The sequence below is a fragment of the Peromyscus eremicus genome, chromosome 8a, assembly GCF_949786415.1.
Source record: "Peromyscus eremicus chromosome 8a, PerEre_H2_v1, whole genome shotgun sequence".
In the NCBI taxonomy this organism is placed as follows: Eukaryota; Metazoa; Chordata; class Mammalia; order Rodentia; family Cricetidae; genus Peromyscus; species Peromyscus eremicus.
Genome location: NC_081423.1, coordinates 36,125,918 through 36,147,166, shown reverse-complemented (window position 1 = coordinate 36,147,166; position 21,249 = coordinate 36,125,918).

Sequence of the window (21,249 nt, the reverse complement as noted above, 5' to 3'; positions counted from 1 at the left end):
GATAGAAAGCAACATTGCCTGGCATTTGTTGTGGCACACTTTTGGGGGCATTTTCTTCTCCAGTGACACCTTCCTTCTCTTCTAATTTCAGCCATCCAGCTCTTGCAACAACACCTTCAGATATGAGAATAATGATGGGGATGGGATGCTGAGATGTGAGAGAGAAGAAGACTCTACAGCCCAAGGAAGCTGTAAGAATCCTGCGCATGTGCAAGGCTTCTTACCGGCAAGTCTTATTATCAGGAACACACTGGAACATGCTGCTATTTCTTGTCAGATCCTTGGCTAACAGATTCAGGAGTCTAGATTTAGCCTTATCCAGAGCCCAGGAAACTAGAGTCCACAATGATGGAGTTGCCAACCTTTAATTGAGAGAAGTCACCTGTAGCTAATTCCCAGGGCAGAGCCACACTCACTGAGGGCATTTCCATATGAAGCAGACACCGACCCGTGGGCAGGGCCTCCTAGGACAGGCGATGGTTTCTGAGTGTGATGGGAATGAAAATCTAGAAATATCCATGTTGCAGAATGCTTTCCAGGGCCTTCCGAGAGGGCTACCCAAGGACAGGTAGACATAGGTACCCCAGCTTAAGTCAAGAGACCCCAGCGCACTATGCCTGACCTCTGGGCATTGGACAGCCAGGTTTCCTGGAATCCCTAGGCACTGCCTAAGGCAGAGAGTGTAGGGGACATCTCTGTTTTTCACTCTACTATATCTTTTCAATTCAAAATTTCCTCTTCCTCTGGGTGCAGGGTCTAGAAATGGTCCAACTTCTGAGGAGATACTGCAGCTGAGACTTAAATTCCTACGTGGCTGCTCACATCACTTCAAGCACAGCCCTACACCGCAGCGACCAGTTGTCGGCGACACTTGCTGGGTCACTTTTTCCTTGCTGGACCATTCTCCCTCTTTCTTCTTCCCTACGTCTCTTCCTGGGGGCTATTCTTCTTGTTCCTAGGATAAAGTTCACCGACAGAAGCAGCTTAAGGAAGGAAGGACTTACTTTGGCTCACAGTTCGAGAGCAGAGCCCAGCATGGAGGGAATGTTTACGGGCAGGAGCTCGAGACAGCTGGCCACACTGTGTTCAGCCAGGAAGGGGAGGGAGCAACAGATGCGGGGGCTCAGGTCTCTCACTCCTTTTTATTAAGTCTTAGACCCCAGTCCATGGGATGGTGCTACTTACATTCAGGGTGAGTCTTCTTCCTTCAATTAGCCTAATCTATTATTCTGCATGGACATGCCCAGAGGCTAAGAACCAAAGCTGGATAATCCCTCACAGGTGTGCCCAGAGGCTAGCCTCCTAGCCGATGCAAGGTCCTGTCAGGTTGAAAATCCATGCTAACCACCACAATCTCTAATAAAATGGTATTGGGCTCAGCCCTCTTTTTGACTTGTGCCTCCCTCCCCTTTCAAAAGCCTGCCGAACAGTAGCTGTACTTGGGTGGAGCCTTGAATGTGCTCTGCAGTAGGGCACTGCAGGGTGCTGGCAAGACTCTGTCCCAGCCCGGGTGCTGGTTGCACAGATGTGTTCTATGGGCAAAGCTCAGGAGCTGTACGTTTATGATGCTTTCCTGTACGTGTTGGACTTTAGTAATTGTTTTAGTTAGCAGGCAGCCTGGGAGCTGGGGAGATTGCTCAGTAGTTAGAGCGCTTGTTATGGAAGTGTGAGGACCAGATCTCCAGAAACCCATATAAATGCTAGCTGGATATGGCAGTCTGCCTGTCATTCCAACCTTGAATGGCAGAAGTAGGGGATCCCAGGAGCAAGCTGGCTAGGAAGATTAACCTTATCAGTGAGCGCTGGGTTTGATTGAGAGACTTTGCCTCAATGAATAAGGTGGACGAGTAATTGAGGATGATTTCTGATGTCCATCGTGGACCTTGACATGCATGTACACACAGGCACATGTGTCCACACACTTGCAAAAACATATATAACACATGCACACATGAAAAGAAAAAAAAGCCCCCCCCCATTGTTTCTCAACAACTGAAAGATGCTAATTGCATACCTCAGCCAATCCCAAGCTTGGGGACATGGGAGGGTAGAGACCAGTGTTACCACAGTTGGTCAAAGACATGGAAATACCATGGCTTTGGCTTACTGGCCTCCAACTCTCTGCCTTTGGTCAACAAACCATCCAGGGCTCAGCATTCATTCTGGTAGAAACTGGGTTGCCCATCTTCCCTGGAATAGTCATTTGTTGAAGCTTCCATACCTGAGACACTGGGGAGGAGGCTGCATGGGAAAGTGGGGTTGGGGGGTTTCTGAGTACCGAAGGAGGAAGAGTCCTAGAGCCTAGGAATCAGAGGATCCCACTGGACAGCCTCACATCCTAGCCTCACTCTCACCCTCCGCTCCTGAGAGAGCACAAGAGATTAGGCCCAAGAGCTGGGATGATTTTCTCTGCCCCTAGGCCACCAAGGATTGAAATGAAGACCGGGGAACAGCTGAGTCTTGACACTACAGCCCTGGCTTTTGGTTCAGAAGAAACAGAAGTAGATATTCAAGGCTTCCTGTCTAGAAGGAACTAACATGGGTCCTCACTATCTTCCCGCATGAACAAGTCATGCCTGACTCGGCTCTAAGCTGGGCTCGGGCTGTCTCAGCCTGACTTCCTCTTGGCTTTGCTTAGCCAGATCCTCCATCTGAAAGGGCCTCTGTGGCTGAGTCCTGACTGGACTTTTTTGGACAGATTGTATCTCCTTTACTTCTAGAGCATCTTCCCTGGCCGGCTCCTGCTTTCTGGAATAGTCAAGGTGAAGATCGCATAGTTCACTAACCAGTGTTATTAGGTTTCTTTCGCTGTGCAGGGCAATGCCCACCAGCAGATGGGGCCTCACGAATCACTCACAGGACCCTCTAAGACCGTCTGGAGTTGTTATACCTACTGTGCCCACAAGAGATGTCTGGCACCTGTGCTGACAGACCAATTAACCCCAGGCACTCCCCTTTCGGCTTGCTTGTACAGAGGGAGTAGAGGAAAGTGCACTCCACCCCAGGAGATAATTTATAACCATGCTGAACATTTGGCTTGACAGGCATCCGTGACCTGGAAGCTTACCCTGTGCTGAGAATTCATAAGCACGTGAATTACTGTCTGGGCTTCTAGATTTAACTTGAGATTTCAAGTTGAACACTAAAGTGTTCTGAACTGAATAGCAGTCCCTCCTCATATTAAGGTCCCATAAAATATACCTGGCTATCCTCAGTCAGCCTTAAAGCCCCCCTACCCCCTGCCCTGCCCTGCTTTCTCAATAGCACCTTTTTCTCTGTTGAGTGCAGGGAGGGGATGGCATCATGGATTTTGTTACCAGCCAAGGCAGGGCTAGAAGACTGATTAAAGAAGTCATGCCTAGATGTGTCATGAAGGGCCCACATTCATTCCTTTCTCTTGAGCACTTACTTGCCTGCCTAACGAGCCCAATGACACATTGTCCTAGGACTCCTGCAGTCCTGACCCTCTGTGCCTTGCCCTTCCTTCAAGCTAGCTATGCTCTTTATGCGCTCCAGCATTTTCTGACTCCATATCCAGTACTGTTCTCCCATGAGTGTCTCTGGTGCCTAATGTTGGGTGGAGAGAAATGCCAATAGGTTTAGCCACACTGTATATACTCCAGGACACAGCTGTTTCTGTACCTTCTCAGACTTCTCAGATCCGTGGGACATGATGGGGGTCACACGGAGAGACAACATAGAGTATGTGTTCAAGACACATGGCCACTGACAGGATGGGTGATTTGAGCTACCCATTAACATTCCTTTGCTTCTACAGGGAAGGGAGCCATGGACACCTGTAGCTTGTGGGCACAGGTCTGCATTCATGGAGTTGGTGAGTGTCTTAGGGTTTTTATTGCTGTGAAGAGACACCATGACCGCAGCAACTCTTATAAAGGAAGACATTTAATTGGGGCTGCTTACAGTTGAAGAGGTTCGGTCCATTATGGTCATGGTGGGAAGCATGGTGGTAGGCAGATGTGGTGCTGGAGAGGGAGCTGAGAGTTCTACATCTGGCTCCGCAAATAGCAGGAAGAGACAATGAGACATACTTCTTCCAACAAGGCCACACCTACTTCAACAAGGCCACACCTCCTGATAGTCCTACTCCCTGTGGGCCTATGAAGGCCAATAACATTCAAACTACCACCGTGAGGTAGAAGCTATAGGCCCCCTTCTGCTTGACTTGGGTAAATAACCTTCTGGGTAAGGTCTGGAGCCCACACCTTGCTCTTGTAACATGGGCTAACTAGGTCTCAGCTCAAGGATGAACAGGCTAACCAGGAAGGGGAGCCATAGCTGCATTCTAGAAGGTTCCATTTGTCTGTAGTGCAAATGATAAGGCTAAGGAAGTGGCCTTTTCAACTACCATCAGATGAACAGGATCTTCTGCAGCTAAGCCATTCATGGACTTCATCTGGGTCCTACGAGATGAGGGAAGACTAAGAGGAATGTGCGCTTTGTGATTCACTGGGGTGTATACACATGCAACGGGAGTCCAAGATACCCTCAAGGAGTGGATCTGCATCCACTTATCTGGATTATATCTACCCCAACAAATGGCCATAATTAAAGCTTTTAAATGACTTCATGAAGCTAATGGATCCCAGGAAAAAGTGGAAGACTAAAAGAAATGAGAGAATTGGCTGGATTGAAAACTTCAGACAAGAACACTGGTAATAATTCCATTTTAAACGTCACCCATTCCTTTCAAGAAAGCCTTTGCCCGGCTTGTGCCTCTGAGTACCCAGTTTGCTAGAACACAGTGGATACTATAGGCTTTTCAGTTTCCAGTCTGCACCAGGTAGCTAAGGACTGCTATCCCATTCATCGAGAAAGCAAACCAAGGGTGGGGAAGCAGCTTTTGACACATCATCTCTGGGGACTCAGAGTCCCTTTTAGTCTCTCAGTCAGGCCGGGCATCCCTCAGAGCCCTGGTTACCACGCCACGGCCTTGCTGCCCTTGGCAAAGTCCTGTCCCGAGTCTTGTTGGCACCTGCCCTGTGTCTTCAGAGCACCCATTGTCCCTCCTCCCTCTACTTGTTGACCACAGCTCTTCTGTCATGGAGTGAGAGCCAACAGGGGTCCTGGCACATGACAGACCGATGAAAGAATGAACAGATGTACAGACAGACAACTTCGTTCATAGCTGCTTCCACCGAGGCAGATATGCCCTGTCACCCCTAGAAAGCCACAAGATAGTCACTTGCGTACCCAAACATAAACAGTTCCTGTTCAGGCTGACACAAGCCTTGAACACCCAGGGTCTGAGCTGTGCACTGTTGATGAGCCTGGAGACTCAGAATCCTCCATCTTATCCTCTCCCTTGTGTGCTTATAGTTTGGAGCTTGAGGGCAATTTTCTTAGACTTGAAAAGCAAATCTCCAGGGCAGGCAGCTGCCTGCAAGAGAGATATAGAGAAGAGAGAGAGAGAGAGCCATGCTGGCTAGGTCGGCACAGGTTGGCGGTCAGCCATGTGCTGGACAAAAACAGCTGTTTGGCAAAAGGTAAGGGGTTTGGGGATTTTTAGAGAAAATCAGGGGGAGCCCAAGGAACTAGAAAAAGCACACGTAGATTCTGGCCAGCATCCAAAAGAAAGAGACAGGAGAAGATGAAGGTCAAGTTCTACCTGTCTGAATCAGGATTCAGAGGTGTGGGCGGACCTAACAAAATCTCATGGTGGCTCTGTAGAGTGTGCAGAACATGGAGATTCTGGGAAGACATTGTCTCATCAAAGGAATAATTATTCCTCCCATCTCTTTGGCATGGCTTATATCCACTTTCTGGAGGGGCAGTCCAGGGTCAGGTGATTGACAGGATTAACTCTTGTTTTGGGTGCCTTGGAACAGCCTCCACCCAATAGCAGATGTAGCTTGCACTCTCTACACCAGAAGGAAAAATCTTTCCCTTAATGGCTCTCCAATGCTACTGTAACATCCCCCCTCTGAAGAGGTAACCCCCAAAATAATTTAGGAGCCAGTTTGAAATTGCAGAATGGATATTAGCCAGTTTTGCCATGAAAGTCTAGAGTCTCCCAAGTAATCATGTATAGGCCAAGGCATAGCAGAACAGAACTAGCCTGCTCATCAGAAGCCCGGGCCACCACCCCCTCCTCTCCTGTGCCCAGGTTGTGGGGGTCAGTGACCCAGGAGGATCCTAGACAATGAAGAAGCACCCTGCATTTTACTAAGGTCAGATTCCCAACTCTCCTGTAGTGTGGGGGAAAGTGTGGGGCTGTGGAAGGCTCTGGAAGTCTAGTCTCTTGCCAGAGGAGGCATCCCCTAGGGCTTGATTCCAGGGAGTTCGCTGGGCTAACAAATGTCTCTCTTCCTGGTGCACTGTGTATAGAGAACACCACAGAGTGACTATCAAGGGAACATAAGTCACTCCACTGCAAAGCAGTCACTTTAATACTCTGTAGCCACATTATAAACCCATTCTCTGCACACCCACTAATAAATGCCTCTGCCCCACATCCCATTTCCTGGTATCTCTAAAGACACCAGGGGGAGGCCAGGGAGTCATGAAAGACGCATAAAAATGCAGTTGTAGATGGGCCTAAAACCCATTTCTTTGAAGCCTAATTGATGGGAAAAGCTTCTGGCCCCAGAGAACTTAAAGACTCATCGTGTGGATATTTGATTAAGCGTCCCCATATCACAGACCACACGCGACCAGAAATCATTACCCAGTAATTGCAAATACATTAATAAAATGATGATGTGGCTTTGCTCAGGACATAAAGAAAAGGAATAAAATAACTCACTCAGATAACTCCACAGCTCTGTACCGTGTGCCCCAAGACAGGAGGGAGCCTCCAAGATAGTGAGTAGCTGGGGTTATCTGGTTCTGTGTCTAGCTCTTTCTACACAGCGTCTGGCTCCTGTCTCCACTGCTCTTGCCAAGGATGGACGTGTAGCCAGCCAGGCTTCAGAACCATCGTCCAACCCAGGTGTGTGGTACCAGAGGCCTCCAAGGTCACTCACTGCCCCACAGCACAGGACTAGCAGCCTCCAAACCTTTTGTCACACATCCCAGGGGTGGCAGTGCACCGAATGTACATAATGTCTTCAGCCAGCACCTCTCTCCTAACTAGTAGTAAGTGGGAAATAAAAAATCTGTACAGAGACTTGAACATGCCTACATGTACTTTTTAAGGTCTAGCCCAAGGCTAAGGTCACGGTCCTTAGCTGGGAGCTGGCTTCCTGCTGGATGGCTGAGTGAGCACTCAGGAGCCCCAGCACAGCTGTACAGACACGTGCACCTACAGCCCCCCTCAAGCACTGCCCTTCTTGTAATCTGGAAGTCCTTCTCAAGTCCCCCTTGAGAGTGCAAAGGTAAGGGAGGGCAGGGCAGAGGGGAGGGCCGTGGGCTAGTGTGTAAAGGGAACACACTCGGCTATCAACACTTTTGCGCTAATTTCAGCTCCTATCCCTTTCCTCACCCGCCCCACCACCAACCTCCAGGGCTCTGTGTCTGGCTTGACCATGTCCCATCCATACTTAGAGGCCCATATGGATCTACCACTCATAAGCTGTGTGATTTCCGGTTAGTTACTTAGTCTCTCTGAATCTTAGTGATCCATAAAGCAAGAAAAAATCCATGAGTCTTTGTGATGCTGACAGAGCTGCCCCTAGAGTCCTGCCGTCTAACCCTGACCCTGTCAGGACCACAAGCCCCGTTCACTCCTGTTACCTGTGTCGCTTGTACCGCCAGGCCCAGCGCCTGTTCTGCCTGTGTTGTCAGGTATCCCTGTCTTCCTTGGAACCTCCCTGAAAACCGAGGTACTTCACTGATGGTTCTGGAAGATGGACAGTGTTCACACAGAGGGGGCTGCACAGGAGTCCCCAAGAATTCAGAGGCAACGGGTCAGACAGTGGGCAGGGAAGAGAGCTCTGGGGCTGAGAATCTGTGGTACCTCACTCAGGGAGTGGCAAGCTCGGGTCGAGAAAGAAACCACACTAGAGGGTCCACAGGGGTGTGGGGGTGGGGGCTGTAGATCGTGAGGTAAAGGGGTGGAGTTCAGATGGCAACAGGGGAGGGCTGGAGAAGGGTGAGAATAAAGCCAGTCTGGAATCAAAACTGACAGGTCAGGGCTGCCTCCGCCAACGCAGGAGGAGCAGAAATCCTGTGTATCTGTGCACACGCAGGATCTTCGTGTTGTGCTCACCTGGTGAGGAGGCAAACACTGTTTGTAACCCTAAATACGGGGGCCGAATGTCTCCATGCTTGCAAGGCAATGGGGCCTGCAGAGGGTATCAGGCCAAGGATGCTACAGGTGCGCTGTGGCGAGCAGGGGGTCTCGCTCTGTGCCTCGTAAAATGCACATGCATACACACGTGGACACACCTGTGCCTTGTAACACACACACACACACACACACACACACACACACACACTCTCCAGAAATGTCAGTCTTGCAGAGAAGAAAGTTTAGCCTGAGTAGGCAGGGTAGTGGCTCTATGGAAAAGATGGCATTTTTGGCTGATTAATTCTGGAGGCTTGGGACCCAGGCAAGCTGACATTGTGTCCCGGATCCCGCAGACCTCTAACTTCCTTGACCTCTTTCTGACCAGGCTCCTAGAGATGGACAGACAGACACCTGGCTGATTTCAGCTCCTGCTGAGTGAGAAGTGCCCCCGGGGATGGTGACACATTTTCAAAGAAAAAAAAAAAAAAGCCATGAAAGCCATCTCTACACTGGAAGTAGGTAATTTGTGAGTGATGAGATGTTCTCCCTCTGCAGATAGAATGGGAGAGAAAAGAAGGCTGGGAGCCCAGGCAGCCAGGCGGAGGAGTCTCACTGTATCCTATAGCTTATATTGCAGTTCATTAGCTGTGACGTTAGGAAGAGCCCCCAGGCATGTGGCAAACAGTTCAATACAGAGAACTAAATTGCAGTCTTAAAAGTTCTCCTTTTCCTGGAGATTCTAAGAAATTTGGACAAAAGAAAACATAATGACCTCAGGCAGACAAGACTACCTTTATATCGTGTGTGTGTGTGTGTGTGTGTGTGTGTGTGTGTGTATGTGTGTGTGTGTGTATGTGTGTGTGTGTGTGTGTGTGTATGTATGTATGTATGTATGTATTCTCATGTCCATGTGCCTCAGGAGCTGCCTACTTTGGTTTTTTTAAGTCAGGGCCACTTACTAGCTTGGAACTCACCACACAGCAATAGTGGCTGGCCAGGCCCTGGGATCCTCCTGTCTCCAAGTCCCTAGGCATTGAATGTACAAGTACAGCCCCCCCCCCCCCCAATCCCTGCAACACATAGGTTCTGGGGATGAACTTTGATTCTTGGACTTGCAAGGCAAGCGCTTTACTGACTGACTGAGCCATGTCCCCATCCCTGCCTCCTCTGTTTCTTGGTCTTCTGTGGTCACTGTCCTTTACGTTCCCCGGGTGCATTATGACTGGAGGTGTTCATTTGCTTTTCCAACACCCACCAGAAGACTCTGGTTTCTAGGTGCTCATGGATCCTCATCCCCGGGAGATCTGCTTCCCCCTAGCCTTGGAAAACCTGAAGGCCTAGAACTCCCCTTTCTTCTGAGAAGGGACAGACTGAGTGGGCTACCCCTGCTGGCCCATCACCAGCGAGATGTCTCTTGTCCTGTGTTGGACTGTTATGCATTTTGCTAAGGGCTCAGGTCACCTGTCCTGGAAAAATCCATTTCATTTCAATTAGCAGGCAGTAAAGCAGGGTGCAGGTTTCCTTAGCAACTGTGGAAAAACAGAACCTCCCTGGACCCTTGCTCTGCAATGTCTCTTGGGGCTACCAGCTGGGCTAACAGAAGGCAGGCTTACCTCAGCTGGGGTCCGATGCTCAGCCTGCATGCAGAGACCTCTAACAGCTTGTGTCTGGACTCCTGAAAGGTTGGCCTTAGGTCACTGCTCCCTCCCCAGGAACTCTTCATCAATCTCCAAATAGCACATACAACTCAAAGTACCCCTCATTATTCTGGGTTATGAGAGTCTCTAGTCTTCTAAACCCACACGCATTAAGCTATTTTCTGTTGCTATAACAACATAGCCAAGGCCGGGTACAGTTTTGGAGGCTGAAAGTCCAAGATTGGGCAACTCCATATGTTTGACTGCTGGCGAGGCCCTCAGAGTGGGTGGTGTCACAATGGTGGGAGTACGTCACAAGGGATGGCAAGACGAAACAAGGGACCAGAGAGTCAGCTGTCAGGCTCACGCTTCTCACAGAGACTTTCTCTTGAGGAATCTAATTGAGGTCTTAAGATAACCACATTAATTCTTGTCAGATGGCTAGGACCCATGACCTAATTACCTGGTGTTAAGTTCCTCTTCTTAAAGGACCCCTGCTTTCCAATTCTGCCATACTGGTGACCAAGCTCATGACCTTCTAAGGAAAAATCTCATCCAAACCACAGCACCATACATGCTACAAATACAGCATTTGGGAGTAGTGAGAAGATGGTTCACAAGCACAAAGACCTGAGTCCAACCCCTGGCACCCATGTGAAAAGCTGGGCATGGTGGCACACAGAGACAGGAGGAACCCTGGGGCTTGCTGCCCAGGCAGGCTAGTGGGCTCCAGGATCAGAGAAAGACCCTGCCCTCCGCCCCCCCCCCCCCCAAATAATGGAGAGCAGTTGAGGGAGAAACCCGATATGGACCTCTGACTTCCATATGTATATATGCATGGCATCTACACACACACACACACACACACACACACACACACACACACTTACTCACATAATTCAAAATATATAAAAATACAGTATTTGGTAAAAACCCCTTTGTCCATTTGAGAGAGGACTCTGACCCTATTCTTGAAATGTGAAATTCTGTACTGGGGCTGTACTGGGGCTGTACTGGGGCTGCAGTGCGGTACTGCTGGCTCTGCTGTGTTCCAGGCAGGGAGAGACATTTTTATCAAAGGCCCAGTACTGGCTTACTGAGTTTCCGTTTGCTCTGCCGGAGCTAATTCTGTATCCAGCAGCCGCTTCAATTCAATCCCTGGACTGTGAATTTCCCCAAGCAACTTCTATTTAGTTAAGGCCAGAATCTCAGTGGGTGGTAATAAATATCAAAGCCCAGGATGACCGAGGGAGGCAAAATAAGAAAACCCAAATCAAATATGATTATTGATCAATCCTGAACTGCCTCAATCATTTCTATGCTAATTTTAAATATATACATACATATTGGCATTTTCATTACATAAATACATTGGCATTTTCAGCTGAGAAAAATATATTGAGCAATTCCACAATGCACTCTTTAGAGAACAGCAAAATAAAAAAATATAGCAAAAGGCACAGAGTGGAAAACGTGGCGAATTCTTACCAGTCTGAGATAGCCTTTGAGACATCTTCTGATGTTTAATGTATCACCATTTCTGGGAAAGTTTAAAAGGCAAAAACCATGCATACCATAAAAGAAAATAAAATTTGGATGTGTGAGATGGCTCTGTGGGTAAAGGTGCTTGCTCCTCCAACTTCCACACACGTGCCATGGCACAAGTGTGTGCACACAAATACAATAGACAAAGCATCACAAAAGAAGCCAAGTTCAAAATTACATCTTATTGCCAATTGGAAGCCACCCAGTCTCTGATACTTCTGTTAACTTCTGTTACCTACAACATCAACTTTTAGCTCATTATACCCGGTTACTAAAAGTACTGACTTAACACTTCTGTTCATTGATGTGGTGGCCCATCTGTAATTCCAGCCTCAAGGCAGAGGCCAGGGACTCCAGAGCAACCTGGCTAGGAAAAGCTAGCCATATCGGTGAGCTCTGCATTTGATTGAGAGACCCTGACTCATTGAATAAGGTGAAAGGGAGATTCAGATGGTTCCTGACATAAATCTTGAGTCCCCACACTCAAGCACACACATATGTATACCCACAAATATGCACATATGTGCATCCTATGTACATTCGTGTAAATGGAAATGGACTCCCTAGAAGTAAGCAGGCCAGATTAGATGCCAGTGCTATGGTGCTATGGGAGACAAGTGTGGAGGTTGAGGCAGCAGTGTGGCACTGATGCCTTTTCCACTCAGGGGCCCCCTCATCACCCCACCCAACCTTCTGCCTTTCCCATGCTCCCTCCCTCATTCACTCTAATTTTTAAATACATGGAATGTGGAATCACCTGGTCTGAGAAGGTGGAAGATGGAATGCATTAGCAGCGGCTAGAGACGGCCATGAATTTTACAAATGGCTTTCTAGAAAGCTCTCATTCAAGTTCACAAATCAGGTCCATAACAACCCCATTCCGCATCTCCGCGGATAGAAATGGCCAGCTTTCCATTTCAGCCAAGGCTATCTGTCCTGGGTCTAATGTTGTTCAAGCAGCATGGAAAGCTCACACTGAACCTTGGTTTCCCAAATGGCCTCCAACTGCAGAGGAGAGACCCTTGCTTGCCATGTCCTCATTGAAAGGACTGGGGTGTTCTTACTGGAGTGCCCCAGGGAGAGACACACATCACTCAGAAGACAGGAATCCACTGCCCCATCTCGTCCAAAGCCATAGTTAGGTGAGTGAGACTGTTCAAAAAGGATAACCAGTTGTTTTCTGTTTTTCTTTTTAAGCAAATTATTCCTTCCTCCTTAGTTCTTTCATCACTAAGATGAGGCAAGAGGCCGAGTGTTCCAGCTAGGGCGAGAGTGTGGGTGGAGGTGGACACAGAGCATGAAGGTGTCCAATTCTTGGCTCTTGAAACTCAGAGCAGAGACAATTTTCTGAAAACTAAGGCTTTCAATTTGCAGAAGACAGCCTTTTTGAAAAAATAATTTATTTCTAAAGCTCTAAAACCTTGGCTTTTTATAGCAAGAAATGGAACTATGCAGCCCATAAACTTCAGAGTACAAGCTGGGGATCTGGGAGGAACACAGGGACTTCCCTCCCAGGGAAGATAGAGTAACTTGGTGGGAGGGAAGAGGTGGGCAGAGAGACTCTCTAGAAGGGGTCCTGTGGCTGGCCCCTTCTCTTTGGAGGGTATCAGTAAGACCCACGTGAGAGGCGGCTCAGTGGGTAAGGGCGCTTACTGATGAGTGGGACGTGGCCAGATGCTGCTAAAAGGGTCGTGTGAATGTTTTAAAAAACGGGTGGACATGATGGGCAGACTTGACAGTTTCCCAGCTCAGACTGCAGAGATGAAGGTGCACAGAGGTCCTAAGATAGAGGGAACACACTGGAGATTCCAGGTGGCACAAGCCCAGGAATCTGGCCTTCTGTCCCCAGCAATCTCCTGGCTTCCTCGCCCAGCTGCTTCGTGCTGGATGCTGGCTTCTTTTACTCCCCAGGTTGACTATGCAAGCCCCTTGTGCCCAGGGGTTGGCTTGGTCCCTCCCATGGAGTCTCCATTGACAGCAAGGAGATGGGTGCAGGCAGGCAGTCAGAGGCCACATCCTAGACATTGGGAGAACCAAGAGTGTGAGTACCAGTCTTGCCTGCTGACCTTGTAACTCATGCTGTGCCCAGGCCAACTCTGTATCCTCCCTATCAAGCCTTGGCTACAGAGAGCTGCTTCCCTCCACAGGGTAGGCAGACCCTCAAGGATGCTCATCAGTGTCTGTGCATATGGGTGTGTGTGTGTGTGTGTGTGTGTGTGTGTGTGTGTGTGTGAGAGAGAGAGAGAGAGAGAGAGAGAGAGAGAGAGAGAGAGAGAGAGAGAGAGAGAGAAAGAGAGAGAGAGAGAGAGATGGGACAGGACCTGTCACTGCCTGCTGCCTGGGGACTCCTATCCTGCCCTGGGAGGCTCTTCTCGCTGCTGACTGGCTCTGGGAAGTCCCATGGTCTGTAGTAGTCTTTGGTTGCAGGGCACGCTGAGCTCCTGAGATAGAGTTGAGCAGTGCCAAGTCGGTGTGTAGTTTCTGTGTTCGAACTGAGTGTCATTCTAATAGGGGAGGAATAGGGGACTCTTCTAGCTTGTTTTCTGTTTATGTGATAAAATGATCATGCCACACTAGACCGGGAAGAGCCCTCGAGGCCTCAACCCTACATAGAGAACTATAGGCAACTGAGGAAGGCTAGGAACAGGAGAGATGATCTTCCCCAGGGGAAGAGCACACAATTGGATGTTCAGTACCAAACAGTCATTCCTGAAAACATACACACAAGTGACATTACATGGACTCAACAAGTATGTGTGTGTGTATATATATGTGTGTGTGTGTGTGTGTGTGTATACACACACACACACACCACACATATACATGTATGCATGCAACAGCAATTAGTGAGAAAAGAGGCCATGAATTTGAATGCGAATAGGGAGGGGTATATGAGAGGGTTTGGAGGGAGGAAAAGGAAGGGAGAGACTTGGCGATTAACTTATCAGTTTTTTAAAGGCCCATTCTTCGTCTTGTATGCCTAGTGTAATTTTCTCAGTCTATCTTGCTCCCCCATGCTGTAACCTCAGGCATGCCCGCTCCCTGCATTGATAAACTCACTAACTTGGCTTCGCTTGGCTCATCCTGAAATAAGTTCTTTTTTGCATCATAGTCAAGGATCCTGTTCTGACTGGATGGGGGTCGTCCCTAAGCAGGAAGGGACCTCCTCAAGGCTGCTGGTGGCAGTGCTGTGCTGTGTCCCTTCACCATTGCTGACACAGAGAAATGAGAGTTTGGGGCATATCCCATGGACCCACTGAGCTTAGACTAGTAGGTGGAGTCCATGAGCACCTCTGGGAGGAGGCATCTGGAGAGGAAGAAATGTGTCATGGAGAGCTTTGGTGGCAGGGCCAGGCCCAGGAGCCCAGCCACCTCCTACAGAGAGACGCCAAATCAGAGGGGGTCAGGTTGAACACCCCTGCAGCATACGTCCTCAGGTGGAGCCAGGTACCAAAAAGACAGATGGGGAATCCTGCTGATGAACAAGCAGCAGCTGCAGGGGTATCTCAAGACGAGACATTCACGGAGAAGGATGGGGGGGTGGGCACCATGGCTGGAGGTGTGGCTGCTTTGCATGCCTGCCTCCTGCCCAAGTCCAGCCAGGGCTGTCATCTCCTTTCAAACTTCAGGTCAGTGTTGCACAGCAGGAACGGGCTCAGAGTCCACCAGGCCCTTGAAGCATGAGTACAGGGATGGGACACTTGGGAACCCATGGGCAGACTCCCGCAGGGACCTGTAAATGGCTAGCCAGAGTGGCCACATGACCTCTCTGGCAAATGAGAGAGGAAAGAGAGAATGTTTGACATCAGTATCATAACCTTAGGCCAGGGCAAGAGCAGTGGCTTGCAGAGTTTTAATTTTGTTTCCCTCAGTTACATCCTTAATGCCTCATCATGTTAAGATTTCTCTGTTGTTTGTCTGTTTCTTTCGGACTCCAAATGCTCTCCCCCTTCATCTCCATCCCTCTAATTCAGAGTGAGGTCCCTCAGTGCCATGCGCTGATGTGATATTCCCATCACCAGTGACTGGGACCCTGACAGGCAGCAAGTCAGAGGCATGGGTTGGCTGGGAGTCAGGGGAGGGGCGTCAGAAGTCTCTAGCCATGATTGTCCATTTTGTACAATGTTGTTTAGACGGCTCTGAGTTCAGTGAAGGCTTGGAGTTCTCATACTGTTCTAAGCTGAAAGGATTCTTTCTTGAACTCTGCCTTCCCAAATAATGCAGCCACAAGTGCTACCTACCATTTCTCCACACTTTCAGGGCCTCCTCATTGCAAAGGTGCTCCCAGGGCCTGCACAGCCTAGGATGTTGGAATGGCAAGTCTTGGTTGTCAACTTCACCAGATCTGTAATCAACTAAAATGCAAGTTTCTGGGCCCTCCTCTGAGGGATTTCCACAGCTAGATGGTTTGAAGAGGAAGGCCCACTCTAAGTGTGGGTGGCACCTTCTGGTGGCAACCTAGACAAAGGGACATAAGAGAAGGAGACTCTTTTTGCCTGCTTTTCTTCACTCTTGCTGGCAAGTCCATTTATCCCCACAGACAGCCCAAGAGAGAAGCAGAGACAGAAGGACAGAGCCGTCTAAGCCCTGTGACGTCAGTCATGGAGTTATAGGATTTAGAATTCACCTTGCTGGTTTTGGTCTTGCTTTGGTATTTCCTCACTATGCTTCCTTTCCTTCCTCTTGGAATGGTGATGGATATCCTGTGCCATTGTTAGTTGGAAGCATGTAATTTACTTTTTGATTTTACAGGGGTTCACAGTTAAGAGCTTGCCTTGATCTCAGAAGAGACTTGGAGTTCTAAATTGTGTTGAGACTGAGAAAGACTATAGGGACTTTTGAAGTTGGACTAAACGCATTGGCCAGGAACTGATGGGGCCTGGGAGTAGAATATGGTAGTTTGAATGAGAATGCCCCCATAGGCTCATGTATTTGAATTCTTGACCTTCAGTTGATGGAACGCTTTGTGTAGAATTAGGAGGTGTGGCCTTGTTGGAGGAGGTGTGTCACTGGGAGTGGGCTTTGAGGTTTCAAAAGTCCATGCCATTCCCAGTTAGCTCCTTTTCTCTCAGCCTTGCAGTGTTGTCTCAAGATGCAAGATCTCAGCTACTGCACCAACACCATGCCTGCCTACCTGCCACTGTGTACCCACCATGATGGTCACAGACTCACCCTCTGAAGCTATAAGACCCCAGTAAAGTCTTTCTTGTATAAGTTGTCTTGATCAGGTGTTTTGTCCGCACACACATATATTTAATTTTTTTATATGTTTGTGTGTACATATAAATACCACAGGGGACGAATGCCTCACTCTCAGTACCATCTAAAGCCTTCTTTTACAGTGAATTAGAAGGAACCTTAATTCAAAGTTAACTTCAGGCTCTGACCTTAACACAAGAAAATGTGTTATGATCCCAATGCTCATTTCACAGAATCTGTATCTGAAAATATTCTTGCTTCAGATCTCAAGTTAAAAAGCATAAATATTACGATTAGTGTCTCTTGGGTTTGCTTTTTGGTCAATAATCCATATGTGTGTATTTCTGTAATAACCCAGCTCTCATGATTTGTGAACTGCCTTTGAGTTTACTTAGTTTGCTTGCCTGGAGGGGGAACGCAGGCAAGGCAATACAATTCCAGAGGCAAAGATCCAAGTGATATGATTACAGTTTCAGGGAAACAAGAGATGGTGCACTTAAAAAGCAAAATTATCTTTACATCATCTAATCATGCCCAAGGAAAAAAGAAAAATAAGATCAGAGAGGAGATGATGTCTTTGATACCCGCTTTAATTTCAGGTAGTTAAGAGCAGCAATGCATCACCCTCCAAAACTCCTAAATAAGGTTCCAGAGTAAAGGAGGCGGCCTCCATCTCTCCTGAGACGGCACCCCCCTTCTCTGTCAATTCTTCCAATTATCGCCGCAATGGATGCTCCCTGGCACACGAGTTTAATTGCCCTCTTATCTTGCACTGTGATGATTTCTTTTTTCCTAAGGCAAAACTTGGGGGAATTAAATCATTGAGAATAAAACTGTTCAATAACAATAACACAATTGAGTATAGACCTTTTTCTTCCCTTGGCGTTTATACACCTCAAAGTTCTCCTCTGACTAAGAAACCAATTCAGAAACAAGTTAACTGACTGAGCGTAAGAACACTGAATTAACTTTCCCTGAGTCCTTGCATCTGGAGAATGAGTCTGAATCCTGACTCCTGACCTCTGATGGCACCAAGACACTTGCTGAGGAGGTGGGATATTCCTACCCTATGACACTGGCATTTTTTTTTTCTAGAATTTTCCTAGAACTGTTTTTGTATTGGGATGAAATCTAGCCTGGGAGTGGAAGCCTCTTACCTGTGTGTGTCATTTTAGGGTTTTGAGGTTGATGAAATAATTGTGTGCTTGTGTCTGTGTGTGTGTGTAGGGGCCAGGGGACAAGCTCAGCTGGTGTTCACTGGGCACCATCACCTTGGGTTTGGTTGTCTATGTTTTTAAGACAGGATCTCTCACTAACCCGGGTCTACACAATTAGGCTCAGTGGCAGCTAGTCCCAGGGATCTGCCTGCCTCTGCTCCCCAGTGCTATGATGTATGATGGAGAGCACACACCACTACGCCTGGCTTTTTTTTTTTTTTTTTTTTTTTTTTTTTTTTAAGTCTGGGCTCTGGAGATTGTACTCAGGTCCTCACCCTTGCAAGACAAGCCCGTTTCCAACGGAGCCATCTTCCCAGCCCAGTGAAGGAATTCCTGATGGCTATCTGCCCCCCTCATGGCGCATCAGGCTGTTTCTCCTGTGTGTGGCTCATGTAGGAAGGTGGCTGGCAGGCTCTCGACAGGCTGTCCGTCTCTGCCTGGCTCACCTTCCCCTGTTTTCCAGCAGCTGTCTTCACTTTCTCCATGTTCCTTTCTTGTCTCTGCCCAAGAATCGACAGGGCTCCCTGCAGTGTCTGACAGGGACTTCTTGGCCAGGACTCACAAGTGTCTCCTTCAGGGGTCTCTGCTCTTGGTTTTTCTAGGTATTCATTTGAACACCTTTCTGCAAAACTGAGTTGAGGCAATTGTGATCTGGTAGCCACAAGGAAATTCACAGAGCTGCCAGTTAAGCATCTCCTTCTAAAACAGTGGGCAGGAACTCATGGCAGGTTTTCTGGAAAGTTCCAGAATGTTTTCAGTAGCCACAGGACTGACTGCTATGAATGTTGAGATGACAAAACCAGGCGTGCTGGACTTTCTGAATGACATAGGTCACGCCTTCACATCAGCAAATTGTCTTAGGACCCCAGCGTTTGAAGACTGTGTGAAACCATCAACAGCCACTGACGCCAGAACCTCCTCTACTTAGGCATGAACACACAGTCCTTTCAGCACGGCTAAATATCCTCGGAACTTCCCTGGTTTATGAAACCAAGGGAAGAATATATGTTGCTCTGTTCAGAACTTTATCAAAAGTTGTTTACCATTATCATGTTGCCCATGGTAACACAGCAGGCGGCCCGTGAGCTGCCAGTTCAGTGCACCTGTATCGTCTGTGCTTGCAGAAGCCGCATTCACAGCGGCATCGAGCTCCGTCGTTAGGAATTCTGCTGTGGGTTTGCATCAGGACCTACACATCCAACAGCAGCAGTCTCTTATGCAGTAGACTGCTTTCTCTGGATTCCTCACAAAAGTATCCATGAACACACCCCATTTGGAAAAGATCCATGGAAGTCTGTGCTATCACTTCAGGGCCATGGAGGGGGCGTTGCATTTGTTCTTAAGAAAAAAAAAATGGGTGCTATATCGGAAAGAGTTCAGAACTCATGCCTGGAGATCTGGCTGTGTTTCCAGTCGTGGTTCCCCAAAAGATGTTAAGGTGGGGCTCCATTTGTTCATTTGTGTACTAGCTAACTAGTTGTCGTTAACCTAACACCCCATGGCACTGAACAGTTTCTAGATCATTCTATGGAGTTTACTGACCATGCATTCAGGGTTTGGCCAATAGGTCAAGGGCTGAGGTGACAGCGTGTTCTGGCTAAAATCTGAAAATACTGCCCTTTCAGAAAGGGCGCGAAAGACACAAGGAGGGTGTGTAAGGGGCAGTCGTTCTGTACAGGTATCCCCCTGCCTCCGCACCTTTCTTTTTCCTCAGCAGCTTTCTCTTAGGTCTAGCAGCTTTACAGTTTGAAGCCGTTATCGCCTACTTTTATTTTAGCATCACTAATTCTGATGCTTTTAACCTGGCCCCCCTTTTTAATACTCAATTCCAACAGTCATTCTGTTTTTACTCGCCTTTTCCTATTTTATCTCACGTTTAACGTCTGGGATTTAAAATTCTCGTCTTCTAATTCTTTCTCTCCTGTTTCCTGTCGCTGTCAGCTCTTTAAACCTATCCCTTTAAACCTCATCTTTTTTATTGATTCTCTCTGGTCCAACGTGCTCCTGCTTTATTTCCATTTGGGGCTTGGGGTCTGCGGTATCATTTTTCAAAGAAGAGAATTACCTTCCTTTATCCCTTCTCTTTCTAAGTAATCTGGGTATTCCGCAGAGAGGCAAACAAACCAGGCATCAAGTGACTTCCTGGTTCAGCCTGTGGTGGTGAGGGATGGGGGACACGTGCCTTTGTTTCCATAGGTGGGGTGTGACACGCAGCAGGGGTCCTGCCCTGCTTCTCCTCTGAGACTCACAAGGCCCAGGGAACACCCAGCAGCCACCTTCAATCCTGCTTTCCTCTGCTAGCCCCGGAAATTCTCAGCCTCAGTTTCCCGTTTTCGACCTGTCCTGCCCCACCACACCTTCTCTGACTTGGCTAGTTAGTTCCAGGGAGCTGTTTCTGACCCTGCATCTCGCAGGGCCCGGGCAGCCCCTCAGATCCTCGTTCTTCATACTCGGTAACTTTGAATCTCACCTCCTGCACTCTTTTCTCTCCTTGTTGAGATAGGCTCTCATGGAGGCTAGGCTGGCCTAGAGCTCCCGACCTTCCTGCCTCTGCCTCTCTAGGGCTGGTGCTATAGAGTGGTGATAATCTCTGAAGTCAAGTTCTTCTGGAGGCAAGGGGTGGATGAGGTGTGAGCAAAGCCTGTTTCTATTGGATGTCAAACCCTCTAGTCAAGAGGACATCAGCTGTGCTGTGCAGGGGCCTCTATACATGCTGGCCCTAAGTTAAGGCCCATCTGTCCAACTTGAGGTTTCCCTGCAGGGCTTACCCCATTAGCAGACATGGGAAACTGGGTGGTTATGAGGCTGGTGTCTAAATGAATCCTGAAGGAGATGGTCTTTTTTTTTTTTTTTTTTTAGCCCTTAATTGAATCTGTGGCAGTAAATCTTTGAGTCTTCTCTTAGCATTTAGAATTTCAATTTACTCCATGGATTTTTGTGTTCAACCCCCAGTGAAAATGAGCATTTGTGCCGAAAAGCTTTTAATCAACCCTTCTCAAAATGTCAGTCCCCTTATCTCCAAAGCCTAGCGCAATCTCAGGGCCTATGGCTTTAGAAAGAACTCCCATGTACCGCCTCCCCCTCCCAGCTGCTGGTGTACTTTATCATGGCTTAATCAGAGTCATTTCTGACATTCATCCCTCTCTTCATCTCCTCAGATTTCGTTCTAAGGTGAGTTTTCCACTTCAAATTCTGCTCTGCGGATCCATTAAGATTCTCTGTAGCCATTGCCCACAGATGAAGACCTGCATGCTGAACCCTTGGCGCCTTCTCTCTGAGCACGTAGGTTAATTGTCCTGTCTTTAATTAAATCATTTTCCTTTCAGGTTGTTTGTGGAGCTCCACGGTAAATTAAGCTGTAAACCTGTCCTTGTTTTATGAGAATTGAGTTTTACATGCTCTTGCTTACTTTTTTTTCCAAAGACTGGCCATGGCAGAAGCTAATTTCCTTTTCATTTTT